Raw genomic sequence first — 13,511 nt, 5'->3', positions numbered from 1 at the left:
CCATGATCAAAGTTCATTTCCTTACAATCTCTTTTGTGCTTGTTCTGTTAGCTCCAGCTCAGTTCCAACCCAGTGCAAAAGTTGAGGAGTTGGCCACGTACCTGGAGGTGAACTCTGCAAGAATAGTCAGTGTGTTGCTGCCCTTCCTCACTTTAGGGTGTTTTAATGGTGGCAATTTAGAAATTAGCCAGAGGGAGAGGGGAGAAGGGGGAAGATAGGTGAATATTTGCCAGCCTTGCATTGCTTTCTGCTGCAGTTCACTTGCAGGAGCTGCTCTAGAGCCTCATGAGGAATATGCTGAATATTTTCTGCAGCATTGTCTTAACACTAGCACACAAAAATGCTTCTTTTTCTCCCAGCTGCTTCTGTGAGAGATTTCTCATTCAAAAACAAGTAAATGGCATTCCCCTGGACTTCCTGCTGGCATTTATGATTTTGAGAAGAACAGATTGCCCTGTTATTTCCCAGGATTTGGGATCATTGCCCTTTGCTAGAGATAGCACAAGTGCTGTGAGCAGGGTGGGACAGAGCTGTGGCTCCCACCGTGTCCTAGAACAAAGCACAGGAGCTGATAAAATGAGGAGGGGAGAGGCTGGACTCTCTGAGAGCTTTACAAGCAAATAAGTATTTGGATACTCTCATTTCAGGGCTAAAACACAGAAAGGAGGTGCCCAGAGCAAAAATGAAAGGAGCTGTAAGCCAAACACTGTACCCATACCAGCTTTTAGCTAAAGAGCTTGGTCTTGATTTAAGTGGGTTTTAGACTACCTAGCATTTTAAAATTGACAACTCTCACCTGTTTCTAAAGCTTTCATTCTGAATACAGGGGGGAAAAAAAAAAAGGAGATAGCATAGTGGTGGGAGCTGCTCTGCATAATAACATCTTCTTCCAGGTCTGAAGTCAGTGAGAAAAGGAGAAGATGGGGAGGAAAGCTTCAGTTGTTTTGGAGCCTGATCTCTGATTACCGGGTGTGATGTCTCTGACTGATTAAGGGAAAGGTTGGTTGGGTGTGGAGCAGAGCCCTGGCATCCCAGCACTTTTTATGGTGGGATAAGGGAGCCTTAAAATGAGCTTATTTGTTAAAAACCTGCTTTAACAGCATCCTCTGAACTGTTCAGAACGACAAGAAGTTTTGTCAGTGAAAATCAAAAACCAGGAGCTTATTGTCTTCATCTTACATGAACGTCAGGCTCTGAAGAGGTTCACGTAGGAAATAAAATGGGGGTGAAGTAGGTTTTATCTTAGCATCTCAGTTTAAGTGGTGCTACAGAGAGGAGTTTTGAGGTTACACTCCATAAAGCTCTGGTAGAAAAAAAGAAAATTTTCTTTATAAAACTTTTTTTGAGTCTTTGTCAGCTGAGTGAAACTTCTGTCTTTAGCCCAGATTAGTGTCTGGGCTGTAGGACACATTTTTGCTACTTACCTTTGAGTGTTAATGTTGGCTTTTGAGAAATATGATATTTTTGCCAAAAATGGATCAGTAGGAGGTATTTAAAGCTTTTTATTCTTTCCCCTGGTACCTTATTGTAGCTGCTAAACATTTGCCCACCTGACTGAGCCACCCAGGAGCAGGCACCAGCGTTTCCACAGGCACTGCTCCTGGTGCAGGGTGTCTCATCCCAGTTTTAGCAGCTGTTTCACACGTGGGTCTCCATGTTGGGAATTGGTGTTCAGGAAGTAATGGTTGGTGGTTTATACTTCTGGAGAGGCCCCGAGGCTGCTGTGGTGGCTTTTTGTGTCTCTCTTTACATGGTTGGTTCTGTTCTCTCCCACTTTCCTGGCTCACTGCAACAACGTGGATTTTAATCTCCAGCAATTGCAGCATTGGCTGAATCTGGAGAACTGCACGAGGTCATGGCTGAGAACACTTGCTTAAAGTTTAAGGTTTTAGCTCTGTCTGATGTTACTCAGACTAATTTGCCATCCAGTGATAAGCTGTGACCTGCAGTGATGCTGGAGCTGAGTGCCCCAGTGGGTGACTGCTGCTTGTGCCTCCCAGATTTGAGCATCAGTTCTCAAACACTCTTTCAGATGAGCCAAAGCACTTTCTTAAGGTTTTCCTTCTTTTCTCCCTTAGTCACTCGTGTCTTCTCTTGTTTCTAACTTAAAGCATTGGCTCAACATTTATTAGCAATTGAAAAACAGTTGGTATAGATTCATTGCTGGAAGATCTAAGTCCAGGGCAGGGCAAATGCAGCCTGTGGCACATCTGTGGGTCTGCCTGGAGGGAAAACACCTCCTTAGTGTCTTTGAGACTTTGCCTTTATTCAAGTGAGACTAGAGCTGTGGTTGTGATTGATTCCTAGTTAACTGTGTAACTCCATCTTGTGCTGCCTCTAGAACTTCTCCAGAGGAGCAGGTTGCAGTATGGCAGTGGGCTGCTCTCCTTTGGATTTGGCCATGGTGCAGGCACTGGCACAATCTCCCTGGCACCAGCAGATCTTTCTCTTCATATGTAGTAGTCCAGGAGTCCACAGTTGCCAGAGTTGCTCTCCACTACTTAATTCCTTCAAGTTTTTGGACACCATATTGAGAGATATATGTGTACATATGCTGAGACAGAGACTTGTTACACCCTACTACAAGTACAGCTTTAAACTTCCAAAGTAATAAACTCTTTAAAGCCAAGAGCCTTAGCAACTCCCAACATCTGCCAAGAGACAAAAGAGTTTCAAGTTTATGCTGAATATTTGGGCACTTTTATGCTCAGTGGGGGGGGGGGGTCTCCTTTTAGCAAGGAGGCAGCAACAGTATCCAAAGATGACAAGGACCTTGGCCACCCTCACTGAATTACTCCAGAACAGGTAGACAGGCTCCCTCCTTGTGCTCTCAGGAAGTCACCTCACTCTTCCAGGGCTGGTGTGATGGCTTTATGTGTTGCATTGCTTGGAAAAGCTCCCTCTTTCTGTGGAACAGTGTTTGTAATTTAGCAAAAATGTTGTCTTTGCTGGCAGAGGGGATGGGTTCCTCTCTTTCCACCCCCAGGGTCCTGTGGCATTGAGATGGAGAAGGAGGGATGTAGATGATGGGAAAGGTGGGTGAATTGGGAAGGAGTTGGAGCTGGTGAGGGGCTGGAGCCATAGAGCCACTGTGTTGGTCCTGCATCTGTGCCCTCCCTGCTGGGGAGGTTTGGGAAGGTTTGAGGAGCATTTGGAAGGTCTGGGAAGGTTTGAGGAGCTCTGGGGAGTTTTGCTCTGGGGTAGCCTGATGGCTGCTGGGTGCCTTTGTAGATCTGTCTTCCCTCCCAGCCTCCTGGTTTTGTTTTAGGGTTTGATGTGAGCATCAGTGGGTTATTAAACCCATCTCCTGGAGCTGGAGGGGGTCTTTCCCTCCCAGGACACATGCCAGGGCTGCTCCTCAGGGACTGCAGCACCGAGGTACAAACAGCCACTCAGAAACTCTGTTCAAATCGAGAAGCTCAAACCCAGGCTTGCTTTGGTTCACCCAGGAGCCACGCAGGCTCTGCCCATCCCCTGCTCGCTTTAAAATCTGTCCCTGGCTTCAGCACTGCCTGGCCTTTCATAAGCACACAGGGAGATTGTACAGAAAGCAGGAATTGACCTTTATGGAATTATTAATTGAAGCCCTAATTGACAACGGTTTCGAAAGAAAAAGAAAAAAGAGAGGGGGCGAAAAAAAGGCAAATTAAAACACTTTTAAGGTCTCCAGGTTAGCTGGAAATTGTTTCTTCATGATGTCTCTGGTTTCTTTCTCTTCCCCCCCAGTGAAGCCCCTGTTCCTGCCACCTGCTCCCCTCCCTCCTTGCAGAGGACTGACCTGTTTACAGCCAGCCTGGGGGAAGCCGGGGGCTCGGCTGGGGCACGGGGCTTCCTCGCAGCAGCTTCACTGTAAATATTCTGCCTGTGCTTCGTTGAGAAAACTGAAATGGAAAAAAGTTGTATCTGTGAAATATGAAGCTATATATGTATATAGATAAACTGCAAATTATCTGACTCGTTACTACGCTCTGTAATCAATGTATATGAAACTGTTTCACTGTATGGCAGAACATTTCACGCTATCTTAGATGTAGAAAAGCTGCGAAAAGTAACTCACAATACACTATGTCAACTTCAAATTGGTTTGCTTTTTTATTTTTGCTCCAGCATGTCTTCAAACGCAGTCCCGTGCCGTTTGCTCATTGTTTGGAAGAATAATAGTTTGGAACAGAAGTTTCTTCAGCCTTTTGTTTTGGAGCTGGCTTTTCTCAATGTTTCTTTGATAAATCATGAAACCACTGAGTTAATTTTTGATTAGGGGCATATTTAGGAAGCATTTTAAATGAGAAAGGAATTTGTTGCATAGATCTGCTGCGCTTTGATGTGTTGGTTGGCAGTAACCGTAACCTCTGTTTTCCCTCTGCCAGCTGAGAAGAAGACTCCTTCCTAATTTTTCCTCTTTTTAATATTGCCCTACAGCCTTGGGAAGGGGCTGTGCAGCAGCACCTCTGCAGCCCTCCTGTTGCTCCTGCTGGCTGTGGCAGGAGGTCTCAGCACAGAGCTTGTCCATGCAGGGAGCTTGCTCTGACCAAAATTGGGGGTGAATTTTAAATAGGTTTTTTTTTTTTCTTCTGTAGCAGAGAGCGTGGATGGTTTATTCTGGAATACCAGTGCCTTGTTCAGATTCTTTTAATCTGCTTGGAAAGTGGAGTGAGGCATTGTTATTCTGGATTGAGTCCCCAGAGAAAGAAAGGGCTGACCAGGAGCTGAGAATGGCTGAGAAGAGGAGCCTTAATGCTTTCAAACTCTGAACCTGCTCAGCTGCTGAAGGTGTTGGACTGCTGCAGGTGGCCAGGCAGCAAAGCCTGGGGCTCTGGCTCTCTCTCCCACACCCCTTACACCCTTGGGGGCTCCTTTAAGCATCCCATTGTGGTTTCTTCAGGTTTCACTTAGGGGGAAAAAAAACCCTAATGAAGTCCAGAGTCCTTGTGAAGTGTTAAGGTTTTGATCTGGAAGGTTAGAAGGTTTCCTCTGGATCTGTGCCCAGGCACTTTTCTCCTTCTCTGCCCACTGATGACCAGAGACCCAACAGCCACCATGTCCTGCAGCACCAAACCCTTCTTCTCTTTGCACAGGGGCTGACCACAGGGCTGTGCACCCAGAAGCTTCTGTACAGGCCCAGCTGTACATCTGAGTCCAGGTGACTCCCCTTTCCCCTGCTCTCCCTGCAGGCTACAGAACACCAGGAGCTTTGTCCTTCTAGAATCACAGAGAGGTGGAGTCCAGTTCCCTCAAGGGTGCCAGCGTATTGCTTTCCCCCATATTTCAAATATTTATCTTTTTTTTTCCAAAGACAAGGTAAGTCTCAGAGCACATGTGTGACACTTGCCTGGTGTGACTGGCTCTGCAGCCAGCCCTTGCACCATGCTCCTTGGTGCCATCCCAGGTTTTTAATGCCAGTAGGTGTGTGTAAGCCACGCTCAAGTGTTCCTGGGTGTTCACCTTCTGTTGTAGAGGGAAATTGTTCCAGTGTCACCCAGCCGGGTTTTTCTGTTGTAGATCGTGGTGATTGTCAACTGCCAAGGGATATTTTTAAATAAATCTTACCAAGGCATTTCAAATAAAGCCAGTCTGCCTGTTTTCCTTCTCAGTCCTGCATTGTCTTCTCCCCAGGTAACCCTTTGGTTCATGGACATCATGGACTCCATTTCTGGGGCCAAATCTTTCTCTGAAGTGATGATTTTTTTTTCCCCAGCTCTCCCTGGGTTCATAATGTTTCAGCCCAGCCAAACCTGAAGCAGTTTGTATTCCATTATCATGGGTGCTGAAGCACCCATTGGTGGCACCCCATGGCACAGGTCTGCCACAGCTCCTGGGGCAGCAGGAACCTGCCAGGGCCTCGCTCAGCAGGGCCACAGATGGATTTTGTTCTCTCTTGGTCATCAGTGGTTTGCTTTTGGAAACTAAATTTTTGTTGCTTTGCAGCATCGAGTGGCAATTCTCATTTCACAGCTTTGTGGAGTTTATAGGAATTTAAGAGCTAGATGCAAATGAACTTCATTAACATGCTTAATTATCTTATAAGCCTCATATCCATCTGTCCTGCATATGCTTGGTACTCAGTGCTCTGAGACAAGTGACCATCTTGGGCTTGGCACAAGGCAGATGCAAATGGGAGCTTTTGGGGAGAGCCTGCAGAGGGACCTGGCTTCTGTGACAGGGGCACATGTTGGAAAATGTGAAATGAGATTTTTTTTTTTTAAAAGGCCACGTCCAAGCTGGGAGCCTGGAAATGAACTGGTAAAACATGACAGATCATGCAGGAGCTGCCTCCACCACAGGACTCAGCCCATCGGATGCTACCATGTGCACCTCACTTTCCTCTCACCCCAGGAAAAGCAGTGATGTTGCCTTGCACCAAGTCTCCAGGGTATGTTTGCAATGAAGGCAAAGCAGGAGGTGAATTTGTTTCTCCTGGGAAGGAGCAAGGACCCAGCATGCAGCAGTCCTGGGGCAGGTGCCACGGCAGCGGTGAGTCCGTGTGTCCAGTGAGCAGGGAATGCAGCACACAGCAAAGTGCTGAGGGGGGATCTCCTTCCCTGCTCCAGCTCTTGCCAGCTCACAGCATGGTGAAGACACCTCGTACCCACAGGGGCTCAGATAACACCCTGGCCCAGTCACCCCTCTGCCTCCAACCTCCCTGGGCCAAGGCCAATGTGGCTATCAAGTTACTGGCCACTCCAGCCTCCCCGTTCTCCTCCACCGCAGCTGGACATGGAAGTTTAAGAGTGAGGATATTGAAAAATTTAGAGCTGGAGCTCTAAAAAAATAAATCTAAACATCAGCAAGAGCTGATGACACTGCATGTTTGGGGCTAAACACTGGAGTGCTGGAGCCAGAAGGATCCTCAGCACCTGGGAAGCCCCAAAGCCTCCCATCATCTGGCACAAACTGAGATGTGGCTGCAGGGTGAGCAGTGCTGCTCTGTGCTGCTGTGTGACTGTGGGCACTGGGACCCGTTTGCAGCTGAAGAGCCCTCACTGGGCTGCTGTGGAGGAAGTGGGAAGCCAGCACAGACCCAAGGATGGGCACAAGGAGCCACCAGCAAAGCCTGAAACCCTGCCACAACATCCAGCTCCCCTCCAGCACTGGGATCTGGGGATCTCATGCACCCAAACCTCTGCAAAGCCAGGCTATGTGGAATGGGGAGACAAAAGGTGGTTTGGAGACTGGTTGGTGATTCTGTGGTAGGTGCCTCATGGTTGTTTTGGAAGGAGCTGAGGGATGTGTCTGGTGAGCACAGCCCCCAAGGGTCCCATCGTTTGATGGTGGTGTGGGTGATGAACAAACCTTGATTTATGTCACTTGTGGTTACAGCCCTGGAACTGCTGTGCCAGCTGGGGTTGGAATCCCTCCTCCTGGGGAAAAAAAAAAAAAAGAAAAAAGGTTAAATTTTATCTTTTTTAAGCCAGAGAAGATTCAAGTGAACAGTGCTTCCCTCGTGTTGCTCCAGCCCCATGAAGCTGTGCTCAATTCATTCTTACCCCAGCATGCAGGCCCCTTGGCTGCACCCCTGGGTGCCTGTTAGATCTGGCTGTGCATGAGCTGCTCTGACAGGGGCAGGTCCTGCTGGTTCAGCTCCTCAGCTCCCAGTTCTCCTAAACCCTGCCTGGTGAAACCATCCTGTGTCCAGCAGGAAAGCTGAATTTGCAGCTGAGGTCTTGCAGCGTGCATCACTCTCTGCTTCCAGGATGGGTCCCCAGACCAGATCCCTCTTCCACTGCTGGACCCCCTTCTGCCAGTCCTGTGGTTTATCCCTTCTTCCTGAGTGTACTTCTTGTTTCCAGACCTGCTGCAAGGAGGTCCAAGCACCTAAAGGACTCTCGTTGCTAAAGGTGCTTCCCAAAGCCTGATGATGCCAGAAGAGACCCTGCAAAGGAAGGGGAAGGTGAGACGCAGAACGCTGCAGCTCTGCCCTTTGTCCCTGCGGGCAGCTGGGGCCAGGGTGGCCCTGGGGACACGGGGACAGGGGAGGACAGGCAAAGGTGCGGGGCCCGGCATGTCCTGGCCTTTATCTCCCCCTAGTGCCACCTGCTCGGGCTCTGCACAGCGCCCAGAGCCGGGGCTGCCATGCAGGGTGGCTTTGTCACCAGCAAGGGGGGCACAGCTGCTGCTGGGGACACGGGGGGCAGTGTTCTGGGGGATGAGGGGCAGGGTCCCGTTGCTACTGGGAGCAGTGACCTGAGTAACACCAACTTTGGTTGAAGGGCCACCAGCATCCGAGAGGGTGTTTGATGGCCTGAGAGCAAACTGCTGTGCTGGTGACAGGGAGGGGAGGGACACGGTGGGCAGGGAGGCCATGAAGCGTCCTCTATTTCTGCCAGATGATGGGAGGTTTTGGTGCTTCCCAGGTGCTGAGCATCTTTCCAGCTCCAGCACCCCAGTGTGTAGCCCCAGGCGTGCAGTGTCACCATCACTGGGGACTGTTTAACCCGCGGGCACCTCAAGCTGACATCTATGAGGCTGAAATGAGATTGTTTCAATGTCATGGTCTTGTGGCTGCTGTGACCTGTCCCCTTGCAGCCAGTGCAGGTTAATGGTTCATCACAACTGCCAGGAGCCCCAGGGAGAAAGGAGAGGGCTGTCCCCCCCTGCCAGGCTCTGGGGTCTGTAAGGCCAAACCCCCCTGGGTCTGTTCACTGTGCTCAGGGCAGCCCAGGCCCCACTGGAGCTGGGAATCAGCCCTGGGCTCTGTGAGACCTCTGGGGACAAGGAGCTCAGCACTGAGCCCATCTTGTCCCCAGGCCATGTGTGCACTGAACTGTGTCCAGCCTCATGGACAGACACAGGGTCACACACACCTTGTTGGGGAACCCTGGGTGCCACCAGCATCCCAATCAAACTGCCCATCTCCTGTGATCCAAATGGAGTAAAAGGAGGAAGAGGCTCTTCCTCGGAGACTGCCCTGAGAGTCAGCCCAGGGCTGAAAGGTGCATGGCAAGGAAAAGGTTAAAGTAGCACAGTTGGCACTGGGAAGGGGCTTTGTAAGGCTCTGGGTAGCCAGGATCTCCCCAGTGTTTGGCTCTCCAGGGAGAATTGTTCCCCTCTGCCCCTTTGCACCCACTGCAGGTGACACACTGGGCTCTGCCTCAGGTGACCTGGCACCACCAGAGACCCGATGTTTCGGGGCTGTCCCTGAGCTGGGGACAGAACTTGTCCTGATTTGAGTGCATTTCTGTTGCCTTTTGGGGTATTACACATGTTTTAGCCCTTCTGCTCAGCTGTGGCCAGGAGTGAGACCTGCACACGTGTCCTCTGTAGGGTCTTCCAGCTCTGCTGTGCTCCTCCAGGCACCCATCCCTGGGCCATTCCTAGCAGGAATCAGCCCACAGAAGGAGTCTGCTGCACTCTTCTGGCTTTAGAAACATTTAGAGTTGGAGGATTCCTTTTTCAAACCGTGCTAGGAGGAATCACCCAAAGGGTTAATGGCAACGAAGCCCCATTTGGTTTTGGCAGCCCTGCACCCCTGGGTATTTATAGCAGGGTGAACTTTGAGCGTGTCCAGCCAGCAGGCAGAGCCCAGGACAGAGACACAGGGAGGCCCTGGCAGAGCTGGAGGCTCTTGGGGATCCCGGCCCTGGGGCTGCAGCAAAGCCACCACCTCCTGCCCCCCATGCACCCCGCTCCAGAGCTGGGTACCCCCCAGCCAGGCAGCACCCCAGGGGTGGGACACCCTGTGAATGTACAGGGTTAAGGCTGCTGCAGCCACGGGATCCTCGGAAGCAGTCAGCAGGATCCAGACATCTGATTGCTGTGAGGAACAACAGGCAGAAGCTCCCAGCTCCTTGTGCTGTCCCAGCAGGTGACCTGCCAGCCAGGGCAACCCCGTGTCTGGCTTCCCAACTCTGAAACGGGGCAAGGAGGAAGGGAGTAGGGGTGGCAGGGGATGGGACACTATTCTGTGTCTGTGCAAAGCCACAAAAAAACCCCAAAAGATAATTTGCTTATCTCCTAACAGGTGGCAGCTGTACCTGTGGAGTGACAGGCCCCACATTTGAAGAAGCTGTCAGTTTGTCCATGTCCATATGGTTTGGAAAAGTTGAGTGAGAGGCTGGAGAAGGTGCTGGACTCATGTGGCAAGGGCCACTCCACAGCCACGGAGAGCCTCGTACCTTGCATTGCTGCTGCCTGGTGCTGAGGGAAGAAGTGTCTCAGAGAGATGTTTTCTGGTGAGTGCTTGGACAGGTGCTTTCCAAAGGGCATTGATCTGACATGATCAGACCTGGAAAAGTCAAATGGAGCACCATCTTCTTCATGGAAATGGCACATGGGCTGGGAGCCAGCCACAAACCAGTTCAGGGGTGAGTGGTGAGCCTGAGCCAGCCTGCTTTCAAGAGCAGGACTGTTAAAAGGGAGCAGCAGCATTCCTGAGGGTGGGCTGAGCTTCTGGTCACATCTGCAGAGCCCAGATGCTGCTGGTCCTGCAGCGTTGGGGTTTACAGAAGCCCCCAGCCCTGCTGATCAGTGTTTCCCCAGCAGCAACATTGCCACAGCTGGGAGATGGCTGGAGCATCATCCTTAGGAATGATTGAGGCTGAAGCAGAGGAAACCAGAAAGTCCTGGTCTGGTACATGTCCAGCTTATGCTGTGGAGACCCCCTTGACACAAGTCTATTTCTTCACAGAAGGGCTTGAAGTGGAGATGGGAAACAAGGATGAGCAAAGAAATGGAGTGGCTTCCTCCCAAGCAACAAGCAGACAGGTTGGGTTGCTTTATCCATGGCAGGAGGGGACAAGGGAAAGAAGACAGAAGGCAGGAGAAGCCAAGTTTTTCCCAGGTCAGACAGATTTGGGTGGATTCTTCATGAGGAGCACGGGAGGTACATGGCTTACACAGGTTTTCTCCAACCCGTTCTCCTGGGGCTGAGCAGAGAACTTGTAGACGTGGTTACTGGAAACCTACCAAGGCCATATAGGATTTATTTTTTTTTCCCCTCTCAAAAGCAACTGAAATACTTTGGCTGAAATTTACTTTTTTCCTTACTAGTTTTCATTGCAATTCTGGCCCCAGAAGAGAGCATTTCATCAACCATAGGTAATATTTGACAGCACTGTAAGCAAATGAAAATTGGGTCTCAGAAAAGGCAGTGTCTGGAAATCTTCATCATAGAGAACTGGCCTCATTTATAATTACAAATATTTACAGTTTTGTACAATTACACATCTTGGCCAGCTCTGAGGGCAATTGCTCAAGATTGTCTCTTTTTCCTGAGAGTGCTGGTGATTTATTTGGGGGAAAATTAATTTTATACCATCTGGAGAATAAAATGGTGTTGCTGTTGCCTCTGAGATGTTCTGTAGGTCCTACCTAGCCTAGGAACATGAACAGATCTTTGCATCAGCAGGCATTGCAGCAAGCACTGAAATGTCAGGGAGGAGGAAGAATGGTTTAAATCTTACAGATTTCTGCATAAAATAGAGGCTAAATGCACGTCTTCAAAATAATTGAGCAAGGATACTGTTCATTACATAAGGTTGTTGGGGGGGAAAAATAGGCTGATTTACATTTTTATAGGAAATGAAAGGAGTTTTGTGGGTGACATAGCACCTTCCAGTGAGAATGTCAGCATGAGATAAGTGGGCTCCAAATAAATGAGTAAATATTTTCCTGCGAGGACTGAATTTGTACCAGGGAGCTTAACTGGGGAGGAAAGCAACTTTAAAAGAAATTTTGTGTTGCTATAAAAACTACATTTTAGTAGCACTTACTACATTTTAGTAGCACAATTTACTGCAAGGATTTTACTTCTCACCTTTGCCTGCAATTTTTTTTTTGCTGGGTCATTTGTGTTTTGGTGAAGGTTTGGGGAGCAGGAGAACTGGACTACCTCTGTTTTGTGGATGGGGTGTTTTTGGGGGGGCAGGAATTTCAGGGCAGGAGGAAAGCTTGGGGGGCTTTTAGGACCAGAGGGATTTTTCAGCTGCCATCAAAGTGGGCTGTAGTTCAGCAATGTTTTAATTTCATTCACAACCAGAAGCCCAGTGGGGGTTTTATTCTGGTTTCAGGTTGGTGGCCCTTTGAGATTTGCTATGCCATCCTTCAGATCTGCTGCTGTCTGGCATAACAATTCAGGTTGCTCAAAAGCAATGATTAGCATAAATGAAGGAGTGGGTGAAATGTTCATTATATTGCCTACTGTCATGTTTGTGTACCAGATTTTGTTACCATCTGTCATTTCTGTTTTCTTGTTGTTGCCAAAAGTTGTCATTCTGAATGGAGGGTGGAGACATATTTTCAAAAGCTAACAGGAGATAATTTTAGGTACTTTAGGGCTCCTGTGTTCTCTGCTGGGTGTCAGCAGCCCTCATGTGCATCAGCCTCGCCAGTCTTTAATAAATTCTGTGCAGTGATTTAGTTCAAGTAGTTTTTAAAGTCATTGGTTGCAGCCACACGAATTCATGAGATTCGCAGCTCTCGCCATCAGAAAAAAAGCATCTGGTCCTTGCAATTGCAAAGCAAGCTTGAAAATAAGATACGTATTATCCCTGATGTTAAAGAAAACAGAAAATATAAAGAGAGGGTATATAGTGACATTGGGCTGCTATAAGCCAAACTCCTGTCTAGAAATCTGACCAAGGAAAGCAACAGCTCTGCTGTGACAGACTGTGACGTCCCCAGATTATTTCCAGAGATGTAAATGTCCCAGGGATGAGAAGCTGGACAAATTCAACCTTGAAATAAGCTGCAGCTCTCTTGCAGTGACAGTCACTGCACACTGCGACAGTCTGCAAGGGGAGCAGTGCACTCACCAGGGCTCACAGCCTTCACAGCAGAATTAGCTCATTTTCAGCAGCATGGGTTTAATTCACTTTGGGGAGGACTGGCTCAGCCTGGGAGCTGGGGAGGTGAAGCCACGAGGATTTCTTGCCTTGTCCCAGTGCTGCAAGATATCCCAGTGTGAGAGCTCAGTGCCCTGTGCCAGCTGGAGAGGGAGGGGGGTCTGGGGTGCCTGAATCATCCCCCTTCCCTGGGAATGGGGCACCAAGCTCCTACTCTGAGTGTTTAAACCCTCCCTGGCAGTGCTGGGGCCACACTGGCACCTCATTGCTTCCCATCTCAGCCCCCAGCAGCTCTGCTTTCCCAGGGGCTGCTGGGTTTTTATTTGACCTCAGTTACAGTGTTCAGGTGAACTGGAGAGACCTGTGACAGCCAAAACTACAGAAAAGGTGATCTAGGGGTTTCAGATGGACTTAAGCTTCAGAAAAACACAAAGCCAGACAGTTTGGGGATGGTTTTTTTATGGTTTGGGCATAACCACCCAATGGTCCGAGTTCATAATGATACCAGAGTGCTGTAGTGGGATCTCATGCTGGAGAGGGCCCCTGCTTGCTGAGGTAGAAATGAGGAAGCAAGACAAAAGGCTGCCTTTGCTCTGAAAGAGGCAGAGAGAATTCTGAAGATCTTGACCTGAAGGCTGGAGGGGAGATCAGGGCCACGCCACAGCAGCAAATTCTACAAAGCTCATAAGCAAATTCCATCTGAGCATTTCAGGATGCTGGGAGCATCATCAA

The 13,511-nt window shown here is 49.2% G+C and overlaps 2 long non-coding RNA genes across 2 annotated transcripts; one reads left to right on the top strand and one right to left on the bottom strand.

Moving 5' to 3' along the window:
• Positions 1-2,104: 2,104 nt before the first annotated feature.
• Positions 2,105-7,913, bottom strand: LOC139804206 (uncharacterized). Its single transcript, XR_011729305.1, has 2 exons — positions 7,485-7,913; positions 2,105-7,358 (listed from the first exon to the last, which is right to left on the bottom strand). It is a non-coding gene; the product is annotated as an uncharacterized lncRNA (long non-coding RNA).
• A 1,613-nt stretch (positions 7,914-9,526) lies between these two features.
• Positions 9,527-11,279, top strand: LOC139804222 (uncharacterized). The gene is made up of 4 exons (XR_011729307.1): positions 9,527-9,802; positions 9,959-10,169; positions 10,625-10,777; positions 10,987-11,279. It is a non-coding gene; the product is annotated as an uncharacterized lncRNA (long non-coding RNA).
• Positions 11,280-13,511: the final 2,232 nt, after the last annotated feature.

The sequence above is a fragment of the Heliangelus exortis genome, chromosome 17 (genome assembly GCF_036169615.1).
Source record: "Heliangelus exortis chromosome 17, bHelExo1.hap1, whole genome shotgun sequence".
NCBI lineage: Eukaryota > Metazoa > Chordata > Aves > Apodiformes > Trochilidae > Heliangelus > Heliangelus exortis.
This window is presented reverse-complemented; position numbering and strand designations above follow the sequence as displayed.